General features: G+C 39.6%; 1 protein-coding gene across 1 annotated transcript in view; it reads right to left on the reverse strand.

The window, feature by feature from the left end:
- The window catches only part of LOC147173489 (uncharacterized), a 236,402-nt gene extending 226,977 nt beyond the window's left edge, over window positions 1-9,425 (reverse strand). Inside the window, exon 1 of the transcript XR_015094919.1 lies at window positions 9,289-9,425. The gene's annotated coding sequence lies outside the window, so the exon portion shown is untranslated. The remainder of the gene's footprint in view (window positions 1-9,288) is intronic.
- Between the last annotated feature and the right edge of the window lie 10,925 nt (window positions 9,426-20,350).

Raw genomic sequence — 20,350 nt, forward strand, 5'->3', positions numbered from 1 at the left:
CATATGTTTTATGATCAGGAACAAAAGAATAGAATAATAGAATATTACCATTAATTTAATGCAATTGTAAGAGCACAGTATGTAGGTGTTTCTCTAAAATTATCTGTCATTGGTTTGAAAATGTTTATGGATCAAAAGTACTATAGTGGTATTGATATCTGTGACTACTCAAGGGATGAGTACTCGTACTGGTATTGGTCTGAAAAATGGTGGTATTGAAGACCATAAATAAATAAATAAATCAGTCACAATGTAGTCTGCTGAAGGACAAACAGCCGCTAGCCACGGATGGCAAGGAGGAAACGTTCATCAAGATAATGATGGATCGCTTTAAAACGGAGCCCTGGCTTTATAGAGATGAATGCCCTGCGCGGTCTCTTACTCAGCACTTTGGCCTTTACACATTCAATGAGTCCTTTATCACACAAACAACCTCACCTAACCTACGTCGGATATTAGAAAAGGATCCGACTGAAGCCTATCTATCGCCCTCGGTCGTGGCCCAATTCAACGACACCGTTTTGCTGGGTGCGGGTCTCTAAATGGGAACAATGAGGCAGAGGTGGCTTCTCTTTAACATCTCATTTGGTTAATTTGTAGTCTCAATGTTTTTTACGAGTACAGCACTTCTCATGTCAAGGTGTTGGTGAATTTAGTGTGAACTTAAATTCCATTACCTGCCAGGCATGAATTGCCAAGTGAGCCCAGGAATTCTCCCCTTGGGGGCTATACAATCCCACCCCCCTTCTGTCATCTGGCTAACTATTCTGTCTAGACTAACTTAGCGTGCAATAATCCACCACAGGGATCAATAAACTGCACATAATTCAGTACCAATAATGAGATTTCACTTCAACGCGAGCGCCGTCCCACTTCCCAAGGAACAGGCAGGGGGGTTTAAAATGATAATGTAATTATTAAAAGGACAGACAAAATGAGTAAGCACTTTGCGCGGAGAGGGAGGGTGAGCACAGCTTCAATTAGACACACTTAAAGCTATCATTGTTATTTGAGACAAAGCTAATCAAGGAGGAGATACTCGGGCATCAATTTCAGCAGGTAATAGAATGGACGCTGCCTGGCTGAATGTCCCATTACCCTGAGCTCATAACGTCACGGAGGCCAACTTGCAGGCAAGTGTTAGTAGGCCGTCGTTAGTTGAAATCAATTTGTGTCGATTCATCCACCAATACAGAGGACGATAATTGAGAAGCTTTATGTTCTCATCAACAATGATAGCCAGGTGGTATTTCACACCAGTATTTTTCATTAGTGGTACTAAATTTGCAATACTTTTGCACATTTTATTTAAAACATTTAATGCACGCTTTCAGTTACGATATTTGCAAATGAAATAAATGCATTTTTCACTTATGTTTATGTTTGACAAATGCATGAATCTCAATTAAATCTGTGCATGTTGCACACCTACTACTATTGTATTTGACTCCTTTATTTTTTATTTTTTTCTACTAAATTGCTTCCTTTTGACTGCATAGATTGAATAAAATATATATTTTTGGGAGTTTGGGTTTTGGGTTGTTCTTACACTTCATCAGTCAGTGACATTTGCAGCACATCCTCAGTAATTACCACACTAAAGAAGAAGAATCATAGCTGGCAGGAAGCCATCGCGACAAAGGTTGCAGTAGTTAAGGCTATGGTCTGCTTCCAGGTTTTACTGACGGGCTCGGTATTTGGTTTATTGTCATTACCTTACGTATAGTCAATGTAAGACGGGCGCAGAACTTATGTTAGCGAAATAACAATTATAAAAGTACAGTTAACTGCATGTACTTTCTCACCACACAACACACTTTAAAAATAGTAGAATGTCAAAGCAATAATGAACACCTATAGATAAAAATAACAACAATGAGTGCAATGTAGCTTAATGTGCCCAAGTAAAAGTAGTGTTTCTTTTTCCAAAAATGCTGCAAGTAAATGATTATTTTTTTAAGTCACTTCGGTAAAAAATAGAATAAATCAATCTAATTGTAGACTTTTGCACGTTGAAAACAATTTTGTTACCTGGTGTGCAACTTTACAAATCATATTCTGTGTCATGAACAGACTGCACAGAAGAAGATGACAAAAAGATACTAAGATGCGTAGTAATGAGCAGCACGTGTCTTTCTACGAGACATTTTCAGACGGCCTCTCGCGACGCAAACGCGGCAATCACAACTGGACCATCTGCAACACGCCACTTTACCATAATTGGTGTACATTACATGCTTATGGAGAGCATTTCCACTCGCTATTCTTCACTCTTAACAAGAGGAGCTGTGAAGATCCACCGCTGATTAGACACAGATAGTGGGCGCACGCAGCAGGAGTTGTAGACTTGCGGGAAATAAATGAATTGACAATTAGAGCGTAGTGAACGAGCAGGTGTGTGGGCCAGAGTGCAAGTAGGCCGGTGCGCCACTAACTCGCGCGCCATTCCGCACCTGCAACTGTGGCTGAGGTGATTGACGGCATGGCCGCCGTCTCAGACAAGCTCGCAGACAGTAGGCAGGCAACACTTTGACCTCTTCCAGCTGCTCAAGATGAATAAATTCAACTTGATCAGGATTAATCCCGTGCGACCGTTCGCAATTTGCAAATCTACCCAAAAATATGCAAGAGAATCTGCTGAGGTCGGAGTGGAAACTTTTCACTAGATATGGTTTTACATGATTTTGTTTTCTTATGAGACAATGGACAAACTTGAAAGGCCCCGAATAAGTGTTCTTAATTCCGCGGACTACGCATACAACTGTACCTTGAAGTAAGGACAAGGAGTTAAGCCCCAAAGATTATTGATAGCCTATCAATTATTGCCCTATCCTACGTTAGAGTGGAACCGGCAATGTGAATTTACTGTTTTGACTGGGCGATGTCACTCCAACGTACTGCAAAGTCCTTCAAACGTCTTGATCAGGGGTGGCCAAATTCGGTCCCCGAGAGCCACTATCCAGCCTGTTTTCCATGTTTCTCTCCACTAACACACCTGATTCATGATCAGGATCGTTATCAGGCTTCTGCAAAGCTTGCTGATGAGCTGATCATCATTAGATTCAGCTGCGCTAAAGGAGGGAGACATGGAAAACGGGCTGGATAGTGGCTCTCGAAGACCAAACTTGGCCACCCATGGTCTTGATGAAGTCGTTCGAACATCTTGATAAAGTTGTTCAAATGTAAGCTAACGAGTATTAAGAGTCTCTCAAACAACGACTTTATCAATAGGGTCGGATGACTTTGCAGTACGTTCGAACGCCATAACTCAGTCAAAACTGTTTACTCCACATTGGCAGTTCCATTTTTTCCGCAAAAATACTTAATACTCTAAAAATACTAAAAAACACTTTTCTGTTGGGACCATTTATTCCAACATGACATTATTATCCAACAATGGCTTCAACAATAAGCAAATGCCTCGTTCAAACTTAAATAAAAGGCATCTTAGCATCTCAGCAAAGGAAATGGAGCCTGTTGTAGAACAAAATAAGAAAAACTGAAAATAAAAGCCTCAGATTCCAGGGTACTGGACACGGAAACTCTGCGTTTCTACAGCAGCCCTAGTGGATAGAGCACACTTGTTGGGTAAGGAAAAATCTATTACACGCTCATGTGTACCGTTTTCAAGGACAAAGCTTGTTCCGTATTCGGACTGAGTAAAAGATGAATTGTAATCAGTTCATCGATAACTACTAAATCCGGCCCATCTATTACTACAAAGTAACATTTTAGCCCTATAAGTACACTTCACCCAAAAAGTTAGAAACAGGCAGGAATCGCCTAATCAATTCATTGATCTATTTGGTGGATTGTGAATGTTTTCAAGCAAATGTACTGTACTACCAAATAAGACTGTTAGGGTATGGTCCATTTTATAACAACACATTCAGGATTGTTAAAGTCAGTGTTGCTTGTCTATCTCCATTTAGGCCATAGAGAGATGACATATGCGCACGGCCCTTATTTTAAACATGTATCTAATTGTCTCCCATCACCGACCCGGGCCGGGGCATTGTTGCTTGAAGAATAAATTGGCTAATTCAATTAAAGCACTTTCCTATAAGACACATCATAAGTGATGGAGAACGACTCTAACCCAGGCCTGAACTCCATGGCCCCCCCTCCCATCACTTGGCTAGCCTGACAAATGGACAGCGGAGTATAATTGAAACACATTGCTGCCAGCGTAGGTCAATAACATCACTCTCTCTGCTCACCAGCACCAGATTAACAGACTATTTTATCTTCCCACTGCCTGTCCCAGCTTGACAGAAGTGACGCATCAGCTGCTTATCCATAAAAGAGGCCGCTTATCTCAAAAATAAACAAATACATTAAGTGCAACTGCCAGCTGTCTGTCCAAACAGTTAAGGGCTACTTAGTTTAAGGCAAACATGTGGGCAGTGTTTTATTTAACAATCATGTGGGATGGAGCACTGCTGTCACTTCGAAAAGTCTACACAGACACAGTCCAAATGTCACAAGGGGGCCTAATACAGGATTCATCACCACCAACCAGCATAAGCATCGAGATTGTACAAAGTCAAAGTCACTCTTAAGTGAGTATTTACCTAAAGACAAGGACACAAACAGTACTAATGGCACTAAATAATGTTTTGGCAAAACAGTCATCCCAGAAGATACACAGGAATGGAAATCAAGTCAATCACATTGTTTGTGTATGACAAACACTGAGGATTAATTAGCTTAAGCACAAGTGTAATGTGAAGCTAAAGTGGATGATTATATGTATTTAAGAATAAGTATATCAAACCTGCCAGTTTAAACGTATTTGATAAACAAACAGCATAAGAAGGGTTTATTTATGGTCAAGGGTATAAAAAAAAAAAAAGTATTATCTCTCACTCCACACTTCCATGTAATTAAACTATGTTAATAACAATTGAATTGAGTCCATATTTTGTTTATGTGGCCATACTAAACAATTAAGGAGCAACTGTTAACTCATGACCACTCAGCACAACTCACTGTGGCTTACAGCAATCAGTTTTCCAATTAATACAGAGGAAAACTGTGAAAAACAGTCCACAGTAAACTCAATCAATGTAGTTCACCTGTATTTACTTCTTAAAATGTAACTTTCGGCCACAGTTGAAAGACAAATTTTATTGAAGGGCAGGGAACGAAAGCGGACCACTGCAGACTGCAGCAAATCTACACAAAACACATCTACACTCTAAAAACTTTAGATTACAAATTTAGTTATTGATCAAAAAAAAGTTGTTGTTTTTTTAAATGCTTCAATTGGTAACTGTCAGGTTCAATCAACCTAGAACATTTAATAGACAACACACAAGGAAGTTAGACAAGAGACCTAGATTATTTTTCGCTCGCGAGGAGAATGGACAGAGATGTGCTCAGTCAACAATCTCTTACTCGCTCTGAGGCACACTTTCCCAAGCAGGGCCTTCCAACAACAAAATGTTTCAGTCCTTATCTTGTGATGAGGAAACAGTTCCTGTTCTGCAGCTGCAAGAGCAGGAGTCATGCTTTGCAATACTTTAAGAGTAAATATGGGATGACTTATGGACATTTATTCTAACAGTAACACATAATTGAATTAAGTTAGTCCAAAGTGAATATTTTAAGATGAATGAACTATGATCTTATTAAATTTAATATATTCACCGGAATTAAGTTAATCCAAAGGGACTCCAATCCAAAGTATTAAGTTTAAAGGAGCATTGTACCGTTTAAAAATATAACATTAAAGCTTTTTCTACATCATGCATGCTCCACCAATGCCCAGATGAGTACAAAGAGCCCTGACTGTTTTACTCTGACTGCACCTATCAGCTTATATCTTCCCTTTATAGTAGAGTGTGCGTACTCTGCACACTCCACAGTTTATTTGGGGAGGGGAGGAATTTTTCTTACCTTATTTGAAGTCCTGTCTTTGTTTTTCAACTGTGGCTGTCGCTTTAAGATCGTGCATGTACTCGCACGTGCACGCGCTTTGGGCCAGAGGTGGTAGTCGCGAGTAAAAAAAAAAAAAAAAAAAAAGTGACAAACTGCACAAAGATTCTTTAATGAACTCGTAATTAATCAAACTTAATATATTCATTTTGGACTAACAAGTGTGTTACCAATGGAAACATTCTTTTTAAGTTAACAACAATTATATTTCTAACAACAATTGTCTTTTTAGAGTGTACATAAAAAATTAAGATAACAGAGTCTGTTTATTGTTGCCATTGTATCCTCAAATATCTCATTGACACATCCACGTACTGTATCTGTATGAACATCCATATATATATATATATATATGCATGTACATCGAGATTGACTCGAATATTGAAAAAGCAAGCAGCACAACAACAAATGCCTGTGTGTGTTTTTGTTGAGGCTTGTAGCCTTCTGTCTCTGCGTGTTCCCACACAGTGCACAACAAATTAGCTACGGGTGGATATTCAATTAAATCCTTTGTCAGGGGGGTCTATGTAGGAGCAGGACAGGATGCTCTGTACAGTAATCCACGAAGCAGAACAAGGTGGCGCTTCCATTGTCAGTCTGACGAATGGAAATTATTTGCAGTCATGTAAAACCGACAGATTAGGCCACAGTTGGGCTGCTGGATACTGTAAGATGTCAGCTAGCACTATAGCTGGGAACCTCTTCTCTCATTGCAAAGAATGCATTTAATCCTCCCTTTTACACAATCAAGCCGTTTGACATGACTTCTCTACAACCTACGCACTCAAGACTCTTCCTCCGACTGATAAGGGGAAGCCTGAAAGCAAGGGGGCTGGCTACACAATGTACATTCATTTCAAGGATACAGATGAGAACATGTTCATTGTACTTTTCCGAGCACTTTGTCCAATTTGCATTTCAGTTGCACTCATTTCCAGCAAGAAGAGTTTGACGACATCTGACTCAATTTAATTCATTGCTTGCTGCCTGATTCTCTGCTGGTCACAAGGCTCCGTCCTTGTGTGCGCACGACACTATTTCATAGCATTTTATTGTTGAATCGCGGCCTTGGCGCGTCTGCTTTCAGTTGATGAAATCATAAGTCTACGCATGGCGGAGGGGTGACGTTAAAAGGAGCCAAAAGACAACTTGACGAGCATCCCTAAAACAATACGGTAAAAAGTCTGCTCCTTTACAAGTTACTGTTACGAGTCGAGTTGTATTGACTCTGTCCTTAACTAAAGTTTAGATGCATTCATGGCTAAGCGAAGGCCAGCTTGTGTGCAACTTTCTAACAACAAACTCAATTCACTGCTCTCAAGGGCCATTCCATCTGAATAGAAGGTTGCAGCATGTTTTCGAACCTCCAAAATGCAAAAGTACCAGGACAGATTCAGGTGTTTCAAAGAGGAAGGTTTCCGCTAATGTTCAAGTGGAAAATGAGGCCACACTAAATACTTGAAACTTTAACCTATCAATGCCGTTTTGTTTTCCCCCCCTCCTTTTTGCTCTTGTAACTTCTGGTTAGCACGCGTGAGCACGTTTGCACTGATAAACAACAACTAACAGTGGGGGGGTCAGACTTTAGCACTTCGAAGCTCTAAAGTCGGAAACACACACTTTTGAGGTCCATCTATTTTCAGTCGACAACTGCCGTGAATAACAGAATAAACGGGCCAACAAATTGAACTTAACACTCCACGTTGGTTCGATAAGACTGTGCCACTGTTTGTTTGTGGACCACCTCTTGAAGATTGCAGACAGTGTCGCACTCTGTTCCCAGAAGCGTCTCTCAACAGCTGCGTCTTCTCAATTTACTAAAGCAAAAATCATTATTACCAATTAGATGCCTGTTAATTGTGCAAGCATGGGAGGCTGACAGCTGTTTACATAGAAGATGAAACAACACCAGAGTCTTCCTCTGCCAGCAATAACATATAAGGATAAACTTGTAAATAGAGCTGTCAAAATTAAATTTTAAGTCATCGATTAGCAAATAAATCGACAACTATTTTGAGTAATTGTTTGGAGTCATTTTTTTTATTTAAAATTGTCCAAATCCTCAACAGTAATTTCTGTAGTCCTTCGTGAAAGAAAACTGATTATCTTCTATGTTTAATCAAAATAAAATACCAGTTTTTACTTCTATCTTTTTTTTTTTAATCACAATACGAAGACAAAGTACGGAATAAACACCAATCACCGGTTAATACACAGTCATCAGGGGGCAGGAAATGTATTTGTAATACATTTTAATGCAAACTTAAAATGAATCAAAGTAGTTGATTAAATAATCAATAGATTAATCGATTCTAAAAATATTAAATAGTGACAGCACTACTTGCATATAATATACGTATAAAAATCTAAATGCTGAAATGTGGGACATACAAATAATGCCTAAATGAATTCCATTTTTTCCAAATTATACTACTGTGAATACAATAAAACAAGGATAAAAAATCAAAATAGAAACAGTTCCAAAAGGCTTGTCTTAATTACTATTTAAAATTCTACAGCGAGCTGGGAATTCCAGAATTGATTTGAAGTCAGCAACCTTGAATACCAACAAGACTGGACTTCATACATAAGTGAAAAATGTGGAAGCTTAAATGTATGCCGGGAACTCTTGCAATGGAGATTGCGTGAACCTGACCCCAATTCACCTGACCCCAATTCACCGCGCCAAAGCAGAAACGTGGGACCTTCAGTTTGCAAATACAGCCTTGTAGATGGTAAACACTTACATTCATGGAGCCAAGTCGTTCTCACAGCACCTCATTCTAATTCCCACATGCTCAGCAACTAGTCATTGCCTGGGTCACTAGTTTACCTTTGACCCTCTCCCTCAGCTGGCTTGATTGGAGAGCTAGACCCCTGTCCTCCTTCTGCTGAGCTAGTTCAGACAGTAATAGTAAGTAGGGTTGGGTTTAAAATATCGATATAATCGACATTGAATCGAAATTGCTCTTCATAGCCCAATATCGATTCATAAAACCATGTATACTTTTAATAAGGCTTTTGCCGGTAAATTAATGTGCCCTAGGCGAGCACGTACTCGTACAAAACCCTTGGGTGAGCGTTGTTTAAATGTGCCCTTCTATTAATCAGAGTACCCCAAAAGGAGCCCAGTGCTTACAAAAGAAATTAAACAGCTCAAGCATGAGCTGCTTTGAGCTGCTTCGAGCTGCTGATTGCTATATAACTTTAAAAATGGGCTGCGTTTTAATGCAAGCGGATCCCATCGCGGGTCTCCCTCTCGAAAAATACACACATGCAAACACATTTCCTTTAGACAGATGCACGATGAGAAAGCTTTTCTTTTTGTAGTAGTTTTAAATGTCTTACCTTAACTGAAATTCTGCGTCACATTGGAGCCAAAAGTAGAATCCTGATCGTTTACTGCGCGTTTTGCCGCTCGAAATAGTAATTAAGTTATACTACACTATAAATTAAACAAGACTACGGAATTCTTCTTCTACTTCCATTTGATGGTTGTCAAATACTTTTGGTTCTATAGCGCCCCCTTGTTTAACATAGATACCTGTGGCTATGAAGAAGGCCACTGGCGGTAATGCATGACTTCTTCTTTCGCGGTTGGCAGGTGCGTTTGTTGCATTACCGCCACCTAACTAAACGGAGTGCATGCATGTAACAGTAATTAAACTATGCATTAAATGAAATTAAAAGCAAAACACAAATACCCCCAAAAGAAGTAAGGTAAGAAATTGGACATAAAAACACAAAACGTGGATGCATAATTAGGCACTATGACTTTGTCTCTTATGTAAATTTGTTTTTATTTATTTATTAACTACTGGAACTGAAACCGTCACAGGAATGTGGATATCGTGATTTGGGTTAGGGTTAGGGTTAGTGTTAGTGTTTTTGCCACTTTATTTACATAGCACTGCAGTTGTAATTGATTTCAATTATTATTTATTGTTGTGATCAAGTCATGTTCAATGATTAACGCAACTGCGTTGGATTCAATTATAAATGTAAACATTCATATGTTTACTAATGCACCAATTATGGGAAAGAAGTTTCTACTATTTGCAAGTTGGTAGGCTAATAACGTTCGAGAGAGAGAGAGAGAGAGAGAGAGAGAGAGAGAGAGAGAGAGAGAGAGAGAGAGAGAGAGAGAGAGAGAGAGAGAGAGAGAGAGAGAGAGAGACGCACGCCAGTGATAGTAAGTAGACCTGAAGCTTCTAAGCAATAACACTGGAAAAGACAAAGTCACTTTAACAGGAAATGAAATTACTTTAAATTTTGGCAGGTCTTTGCCGATTCTGAAAATTTGACATGAGTGTGAATGTGATTGGTTAATTGTGAACACCGCCATATTGTTTGCTTATACTTCTCTTCTCAAGAGGATTCAACCAGTTTTGAAATGTTTGCTCTTGAGCTGGAATTCAATAATGGTTGTGCCATTAACTGGCTGCCAGGCTGTACCTGCCTCTCGCCCAAAATGCAGCAATACTTACAGTAATGTGGAAGCCCAAATATGGACAAAATTGATGCTTCCAGTGGTAGTTTTGCTGCGCAAGTATCAGACCACCTCTTAATAGTGAGAAGTGTGGTTGTGTTCCACTGACTCAGGCCTCTCCGTCGTGACACAAGGTCCACTCCACATAACTGACCATAATTCAACCAATTTGGCAGTTTGAGGTCTCAGAGGCCTGGGGATGAAAAGTTTGGAGCGGCCTAATGACAGCTTCGAAGGGCCAGATGAGGGCACTTCTTCCAAGAGCTCCACGGGAAAACATTTCCAAAGCAGATCCTGGAAATCACAACCATGCATTAGCTAAGGAGGGAGAGGAACAGACAAGGCCAAAGGAGAAAGACAGATAGGGGAGGACATTGGATGAGCGAGGAGACGCGTGAATTTACAGTTAAAATACGAGACAGAATTTCTCTTCATAAACAAGATAAGGTCCGATTTGTGAACATATCACAATAATGCTCCTCAAGTGTGGTCAGCTTACTACAGATTGCTCTATTTTGGTTCTGAATGTGGAGATGGGATTCAACTGTGAATCAGTGGAGGGACTGATCTAGTGGGAAACAGGGTCATTCCAAACCTAACAAAAATAAAAAATAAATCCTAAACTATTTTCCTTGATGTAGCAGTTTTTCAAAACAACTAAATAAACAATGTGTAGTTGCTTGCTTGATTAATTAGTTATACAAAAAAATCCGTGGCCTTTGCATCTTTCTATTTTGCTGTAAGCGGCCCTCGGAGGAAAATGTTTCAACATACCTGCTTTAGGGTATCGGTATCGAGCCGATATTTCCTTATTATAAGGTATCGGTACTTGTGAACTCTTGCGGCTGCTTTCCAATCAGTAACTAGAAATTAAAAATTAAAAGAAAGGAAAATTGCCATTAATTTCATGCACTTTTAAGGAATAATGCTAAGGGTTTTTCTTTAAAATTACCTGTCATTTTTTAAAAATTATTATTATTATTTTATGTATCAAAAAATACAAGTGGTATCTGTATCTGGTATCAGTGTCTATTGAAGAGTTGGAGTACTTTCAGTCTGTAAAAAAAAAGTGGTATTGAACATGCCTAAATTACAAATATAATATATTTCCCTATTCAATGACTATTTTAAGGTGTACCGTCTCCCAAATTCCCTGGGAACATTTTTAATAAACGTACGTTGTTGGATGTAATGCAGGTAAAACAAATCAGGTTTCTTCTTCGGCAGCAAAAGTGATAGGAACGCTAAACAGAATTATTAAGTCATTACATTTCTCTACTGTGCTTTCATTGTTATAATTTACAGTACTATGCTATGTCACCTAAAGGATATTAATTGAGAAGTGGAAGGAAATGGCGGCATGGGACCGAGAGCGGGCACAGTATGTGCTTGATGAAAAGAAGGCTTTTTTTTTCCCCCTCTTTTTTTTTTTAGGCAAATGCAGTCTGGGCATGTTCCAGATGCGTGTGTGTGCTTGTGATAGAGTGAAAGGATTGTGTGAGATGCGAGGGGTGTCTTTGTGTTGTTGATGGGTCTCTTTGTAAATGAGGGAGAGCCCCTCTGACCCCGGGTTGGAGTGTTCTCGCTGTACAATTAAATGGTGTTGACGCGTGGAAATGAATAATCAATCTGCTTTATTATCACTGATGTGAAAATTACTGCGACTGGTGAAAATGGAAAAGGGAAGATTGGGATGTTTCTACATGCTGGTGGACGCTTTTAACTGCTTTGTGCATCTGATTGACTTATTTTGCATTTCATGAATTTAAACCTAAAGAAAAATAATAGGGATCTGTTACTTCATTTTCCCGCAATTAAAATATATTTTATTTATTATTAAAATATATATATATATATATATATATATATTTTTTTTTTTATTAGACATGTTGTGTGCTGGTTGTGATATACATCTGATGTAAAGGTTAATTACTGGCTACACTTTTGTCGCAACTGTGCTGCAGTGCAATCAGCACTGTAAGAAAATAAATGGGTCAAAATGCCAGACCCTGATTAAAATCACAGTAATTATAGTGCAGCTTCAGCTCCAATTTGGTGGCTTTCCCAACATCTGTTCTCGTCAAGAGGAACACATGAATGAAAACAGACACGAGGCTGCTGAGATAGTTGATGGGCCAGCACGCGTGTTCTTCATTTCCAATATCGTGTACACACACACAAACATAATATCGGAATGTTGGAAAAAAACGTAGAAAAAAAATGGATGGACTTGGTTTGCCCTTTTTTGTATACTGCTCATTTTTGGGCCGGTTTATGGGTTTAAAAAAAAAAAGAATAAGAAGACGAAAGCACAGAATGGGAAAAACAATATCCATGCCATTTAAACAAATACAATCTCAATATGTTGCAAATGGCAAAAGAAAAAAACGAATTTAAAGTGGTTATTGACTTGTTAAAGTAATTTAGACTTGCTAGTACAAGACAGATCGGAGCAATATTTATATGTCAAGCTGGCGGTCAGAAATGATACAGCAGCTGTTGCCAGATGCAGGTGTTATAATGTGCATCCATCACGCTCGTGTTCCAATGCTCCCTCCTTCCTCCTCATCTATATAGTCGTCCTTCACTTCCTTAAAAAAAGGCTGGCTTCATTTTCACAGCAACCTGACAGTCTTAACACAACAGTGCAGTGTAATTTTGCCTGCATCCGTCTTGTAGGTTATTTGTGGATTTTAGGTGGGGCGTCACCCATTGTGGACGGCAGCAGAGTGATGCACAGGTGGAATATATGTTAGCCCACATAACCTTTGGTCTGGGGCAAATGGGGGGAAAAAAATAATAAAGTAACACTGTGATGCAGCTAGTGTTTTGCTATTAAAGAAAAAATATTGGTCAAATGTCCTATTGGGCTATGTCAATAATAATGATAAAAGAATAATATACAGTATTGACACTGACAAGTAATCTGTAGTCAGATAACTGATTAATTGGCCGGTTAAGTAAAAAAAAAAAAAAAAAACGGATGCAATGAATAAAATAACTTAACACTTACAACAATGACATGAATTGAAGAAAGAACATTTAACTATTTTACTATACTTTAGTATTTGTTTAACTTTACAACAGAGAAAAAACTGGCCCCAAAAATTGTGTGGAGTTTGAAAGTCATTACCTTTGTATTATGCTGTAATGTATAAAAAAATCAGCAAATTTTTGCATACCAGTAATTTTTCTGATTTTTAAACAGCTAATATTAATTAAAATTAAATCGACCAGCCCATTAATCAGTTGAGCCCTAATAATCATCCAATGTTAAAATGTTTCTTAAAACAACTGCCTTTACAATAAATAATCACAATGTCATGATGATGACAGTTAAGCTATATAAAACTAATTATTCGTAATCCCTTTATTATGATCGTGTTTTTTTTTTCTTTTTAATGAATATCAGATTTTTTGCTCGAGCAAAACAATGCAATTCATACTATAATCTTCAGATAGATAAGTTTCTAACTGGACATGAAAACCCTCAAAGTTCACCCCTCAGTCTCGACTCCCACTTTCCATCCATATTAGGTAAATCATTTTGATGAAAGATGCCTTTTAATTTTCAGCTCAGCATCATTCTGACATGTGCAACTGATGAATCGCCACAGGATGTAATACATCATTTGCAGATTTCCTACGGTTTTTGATGAAGTTGGGATGACCGGCCTTAGTCAGACTCATTACTTTTGGGGAGCCGATTGAAAGCACGCCCAGACACGCTCTCTGTTATTGTCATTATAAACACCCGAGCGCCAGCTTCTGCGCCTCTGCAAAATTATCACCTCCAAATTCACACACTGGGACATCAGTTTTCACACACAGACACACGAGGAACACTTTTATATATGATCTATATATTAAAGTATAGCATAAAGCTGAGGTCACTCATTTTTCTGTCACAGGCCTGATTTTGATTCTGACCCTGTCATATAGATTACGGCACAGAACCTAAACAATAATGTAAGCACCCTCTAGTGGTTCTAAGGTACATTACAAGAGGAGTGCTGGTTACATTCAGGAAACAAAAGAAAGAATTTGTCGTAAATGTATTTAAATTAGATTAGTTTGCTCTTAAACTATTGTTATTATTGGAGAACGTATATATTGATCAAGTGATTGTTTGTAACGGGACAGCTACAGTATATGCTCGGGGAGATAGTGAAGGTTCACTCCCAGTACCGCAAAACAGCCCCCCCAACCCCAACCCCCCGGTCGGGCTTGCCACTAAGAAACAGCGAGGTCCAGAGAGAGAACGATGAAGAGGGGAAGATGGAGGGAAAGAAGAGATAGAGAGGAAGGGAAAGGAAGAATATGAAAAAGGAGTGAAGTCGAGAGGGTCTCTGTATTCACATATTGCTTCCTTTGCCACAAGCTCTTCAAAGGAAGGCAACGCATTGCCTGCAACACATCTGGGAATGAGAGAAAAAGTTGAAGAGTTCCTGCTTTTTTTTTTTTGTTGCTTTCAAATCCAACCGAATCAATTTAGTTGATTCCCATTTTTTTTTTTTCAGACATCCTCTCTAGCATCCTTCATCCTTAGCGCATTTTGTCCTTCTTGCATAGCAAGGGCGCTATCTTTTTAAATGCAGTATGTTGCCACTTGGGAAAGTCAAATCTGTGTAAAAACCGATTGCGATAATTGATCTTTTATTTTCCCGATGGCCACTTAAAGAAAATCTCGTCAAATGTTCATTCCGCTTAGCACTAATGTAAATCCCAACACTATTCCATGGTCTATATCTGATGACAATTTCATACCGGTCACTTGGCAACATAAACAGTTCACTTGCTAAAGAATCAGAAGGAAAAAAGCAAATTAATTTGAAGTTACTCAAGATAAAATATTAGTTTATGCCAATATAACATTTAGCAGCTTGTTGTTTTTCCAAGGCCAAATCAACTCGACTGGCTGTCGAAATCACACAATCAGTGATTTTTTTTTTCCCCAACTGAATTTACAGAAAGTGAATATATGCATCAAGTCAACACTAACACGTGAGTCGCGGTGCTTCCACTGAAGAGGCGTCAGCGGGTTAAGAGGATACTTACTTTCTCTGTCTTTTTCCTGTTTTAGTCACGGCTGTGTCTTCGTTCCAGTTTTATTTTTCTTCTTCAGCTATCTTCCTTTGCTGCTAAGGTTTATCCCCGAGGTGTCCTCTGGGGATACCTACAGGATAAGCCATTTGAAATGCATTTTTCTAAAAGAGCCTTCCATTCCATCTTTGAACTGCTGCTATCACTCCAAAATGGCCTAAAGAAAAAGTGTAAAATGCAGTACAGAGTGGTGGCAAACATGCCTGTGTTTTACCTTAGTGTGTAGTTTAGTCATTTTGAAAAAAGAGGCTCAGCCCCAGGACTGTGATACTGACTTGTGGGACTCTGATGTGTGCTGGCAGGTAGAGAAAAACTGTAAGGAATTCAATAGTGGCTGGCTAGAAAACCTTGCTTAGTGAAAGATGGTTGGCCGCACATTAGAGGGCTAACAAAAACCGGTTTGAACCAGAAAATATTTTTGGGATTTAAAAAGATTCAAGTGGGATCGATTTGAATCGTCCCACTTTGGAATATATCAAGATAGTTAGCAAATCATCTTGTATTGTATACATATACATATATATATATATATATATATATATATATATATATATATATATATATATATAAAGAGAGAGAGAGAGAGTTTGCAACACAAAAGTTAGTTCTTATGCATCTCAAGTATTTTTTTAACATCTAAAAGCACAATCTATAGACCTAAAGCCAGTTCTTCCAAAGTACATCACCGTGGCACATCATGGACTGCACCCTGCTCCATCAACCAATTATGCCAATTATAAGAAGAACCCCCTGTGGTGTTTTGATAAGACCGTCCACATTTTTCCTCCAATGAAGTAATTTGTTCCAGTATTTGTTTACCGAGCGCGGCTGTGACTCGCAGCGAAAATAATATTTGCTATCTTACTTTGCCATCAGAGCTCAGAGAATCCACCACTGGCTAATCTTAACCTGGCTTTCTCACTCACGTTTAATCTGGTCACGGCTGCTTAGCATCCGCTATGAGAAGCGCGCGTGCGCTCGTGTACGCGATTTGAGTGTGCGAATTTGGGGGGGGGGGGCGAGCACACACAGGGAAGACGAGCCAAGTGGTTCTCGTGCCCCCTCGTCCTCTCCTCCTCGGTCGGTGTCAGGAAGCAATCACGTGTGAAAACTTGCCTCAACTTCTCTCGCCTGTGCGTCGACGTCGCCGCCGAGAGTTTTGACAGATCTGTGCACCGCGGAGGCGTCTCTCCTCCATTTGGCATGCCATGCGCGTCTGGTGCGTTGGAGACTGCCTGTCAAACGCCTATGAGTCGGTGGCGCAGTCAGGGACCCTATGGAGCACCAGATGGGCCATTAAGGTAGTATTAATGTAGATGCCATCGCTTTTCTCCTCTGACTGGGACATGCTCTCTCGAACCGCGAGCAGCTGCTGCCATTTTACGAAGACAGCATCCTGCTAACTTCAGCCAACTCACCGCTGACTTCCAGTCGAGTGCCACTCTCATCTTCGTGTATGTTTATTTTCCTTGGGCCGTTTCCAGACGATTTGATCAAATACAGCGGAATCACCAAACTTCTGCTTCCTGTTCAGTGAGTTGAGTTTGCTACCATAATACAGTGCTCATCTCTCAAATTTTTCAAAATCAAATAATCGGCCAAACGACGACTCATGTCTCGCAAGTATCTCCTATCTCGTATCTTAAGGTACAATTATATTTACAAGGAATGTCATCCTTTGATTGACTAAATAACATGTTCTATTCTATTTTGGTTTTTAACAGTTCTTCAACTTTTCAATTACATCTGTCTGACGTATTGTGTTCAGATTGTTACGTTCTCTGTAAGAATGTTAAAATGTTATTTGGAAAACTGTAAAGCCTGTACAAATGAATAAAAAGTCTTCATTGTAGTAACCGTTCAACGGTGAGACAAATTAATTGCATTGGCAAACATTTGCAATGGCATAATTGCATTTCCTGTAGAATTTTCTTTTTGAATGTACATTGATTTGTCTGTTTGGTTAAAATACCACATGAACTTCAGATTACATTCCATGGCACAAAAAACCCACACAAACAAATAAGACCCAGTGAAATTCAGAAATCTGACCTTTCTCCATTTGACGTAGCTGCTAATATGTGTAATACCTGTAAAAGCAATAGATTTTCTTTTTATATTTTCAGGCTCAAACTGTTGCACTCGAAAAACATTTTCATATTTATGTGTGTTGAAAGAAAAGTTAACGACTTGCACTGCAAAAAATTTAAACAACTATTTTGTTTTTGCACCCATTTTTGTACTCAAAGGTTTAAGACTTTCTTCTAAGTCCTATTTTTCTCAAATATTGTTACAAAAATCTCCCAACATACTGAATTTTAGTGAGCACTTAGGGTTAGGGTTAAGTTGGATGGCAATCAGGTCAGGGTGTACCCTGCCACTTGCACAAAGTCCTCTTGGATAGGCTACAGAGGACGGATGGATGGAGGACAGATGGATGGATGGTTGTTGGATGGATGGATGGATAGATGATAGATGGACGGACAGATGGATGGATGTTGGATGAATGGAGGATAGATGGATGGATGTTGGAAGGATGGACGGATGGAGGATAGATGGACGGACAGATGAATAGATGTTGGATGAATGGATATTGGATGGATGGACGGATGGAGAATAGACGGATGGATGGATGGATGTTGGATGAATGGATGTTGGCTGGATGGACGGATGGATGGATGGAGGATAGATGGATGGGCAGATGGATGGAGGATAGATGGATGGATGGATGGATGTTGGACAAATGGATGGATGGTTTCTTATACAACAGCTTTCATACGTTGCCTCTTTGCCATCAACTGTGGCATCTCAAACTAGTAAAAAAACAAAAATAAAAAAAGACAAGAAACAAACACACTTTTGGAAGCAATTCTTTAAAAACACAGTTAACTGAAGTTTCACAAGACCTGCTTCAGTCTGGCCTGACATCAACATGATCACAGTTTTGATGGACTTTTTTATGAAAATCTTAGAATTTTACAACTTAAAGAGTTTTGTATTTTGCTTCTTTTTTTTTTTTATATACTCACATGAATCATCCAATCCATCCACTTGTGAACAAGCAGGTGGCGAGTCCCTCTCATCTTGTCACTCCAAAAAACATTAGCACACTAATATGTGTATAGAAAGAGAATCCATCTGCGCACCCACACTTTAAGCTCATAATCAAGGCATGATATTCCATAGCATACAGTTATTTCTGTTTATGCCCTCGTGAGTGCTAATATCATGCTTTAATTGAGAGAAAATTGGCTGTTGGCAAGAAACTGAAAAGAAGGTTACCAAAAGCCCTACCATGAATAAGTGTTGCAATCAGTAATATTCTATTTAGTTAAGTAGCCTAAAATTGGATGTTTTGAGATCATTATTCAAATCACATTGACAAAATCCTATTACGAGAATTTGTTTTCCAGAAGGAAATGTACAGAATTATTGATGTATTTTAAATGTGTTTTCAGCCTCACATCCACCGGGGACATATTAGAGAACAGTTAGGCGCACGGCTCAAACTGAAACAAGGTCACAAAAGCATAAAAAAGCATTTTTTACGCGCAAACTTTGCAAGCAAGTGAATTGCAAACAATAAAACACGTCCACCGAGAGTTCTCGAGCGCCGCGGAACTACTTCAACAGCGTCACGCTGAACATGTCACGCGATGAGGTGCTGTTATTTAGCGAGGACTCGTCATGGGTGGTGTTAATAGGTCTCCGAAGGGGCGAGTTAGGCTTCCTACGCAGCCGAGACTACCTCCCGATTTCACCTCTCCTCGCTCACTTCGTAAGCAGAGCCCAGGGCCCGACGGGAGGTGCAGAACAAGCGTCTTTTTGAAGTCCCCCTGAGGGATATGGATATAGAAGTTTAGGTCGCAGTACTCCCACACTCGTATCCTGCATCGCCTGGAACTTCTTCGTTAACAATGGGGGGGGAGTTCTAAAAGTGCACACTGTTACTTACTTCGCCAGAATCTCACACACTTTTCTCCTCCCATCCCTTCAAGTCTCCGTTTTCCCTCCGAGTGTCTCGGCAGCATTATTCCGCAGCGAGACGCGGGGGGGGGAGGAACGTCTCAGGAGGCGGATCGAATGAGGACTGCGGCGTTGGCATCACCGGTGGTCAGCGTGGAAATCAAATGCACCGCCACCGAAGCGCAGCAAACGCTTATGCTCCCCGCAACAGCCGTTAGCGTGCGTGCGCCGTCAAACTGACACCTTCTCCCTTGGCTGCTCCTGACAAGGAATTTCCTTGTCTGAAAATTTGCCGTCGCGAGCCAAGAGTGCAGCGGCAATTTGTACAGTTATGAATAGATTTCTAAGTAGATGAGATCAACGTTTATCGCGTTGCATAGCAATTTGGGGGGCCCGGGGGGGGACACCATCGCACCGCGGCACTCAGACTGTAGAGTTTATGATTAAAAACAGTTGTTTATTGTTAATGTTAATGAGTAAAATGAGATTCTAACTCGCTTTCCATCAACTCGTGCTTATTCCATCAACTCGTTCTTGTTCTTGTAATCTAAAGAGCCTTAGTTATTTGTGAATACAAATCAGTTGTGTCCATTATGGACTGTCAACAGAAGTGTTAGTCAATGAATAGGCAGCCTATCTAGAAATCGGATGGCGCTAAAACATAATATTGTGTGCGCCTGACAAAATATAGAAATAGGCATACAAGAGAGGGTACTTGAATTCTTGAGAACCAATCTCTGCTTATCCAAACAAGATGAGATTTATCCTGGAAATCCAACAGGATCCTTCATTGACAGACTTCCCGATGTATTGCATTGCCAGCCATCCCGCTATTGTGGAGGACTGAGAGCT

The sequence above is a fragment of the Leptonotus elevatus genome, chromosome 5 (assembly GCF_054856555.1).
Source record: "Leptonotus elevatus isolate MCC_2025b chromosome 5, RoL_Lele_1.0, whole genome shotgun sequence".
NCBI lineage: Eukaryota > Metazoa > Chordata > Actinopteri > Syngnathiformes > Syngnathidae > Leptonotus > Leptonotus elevatus.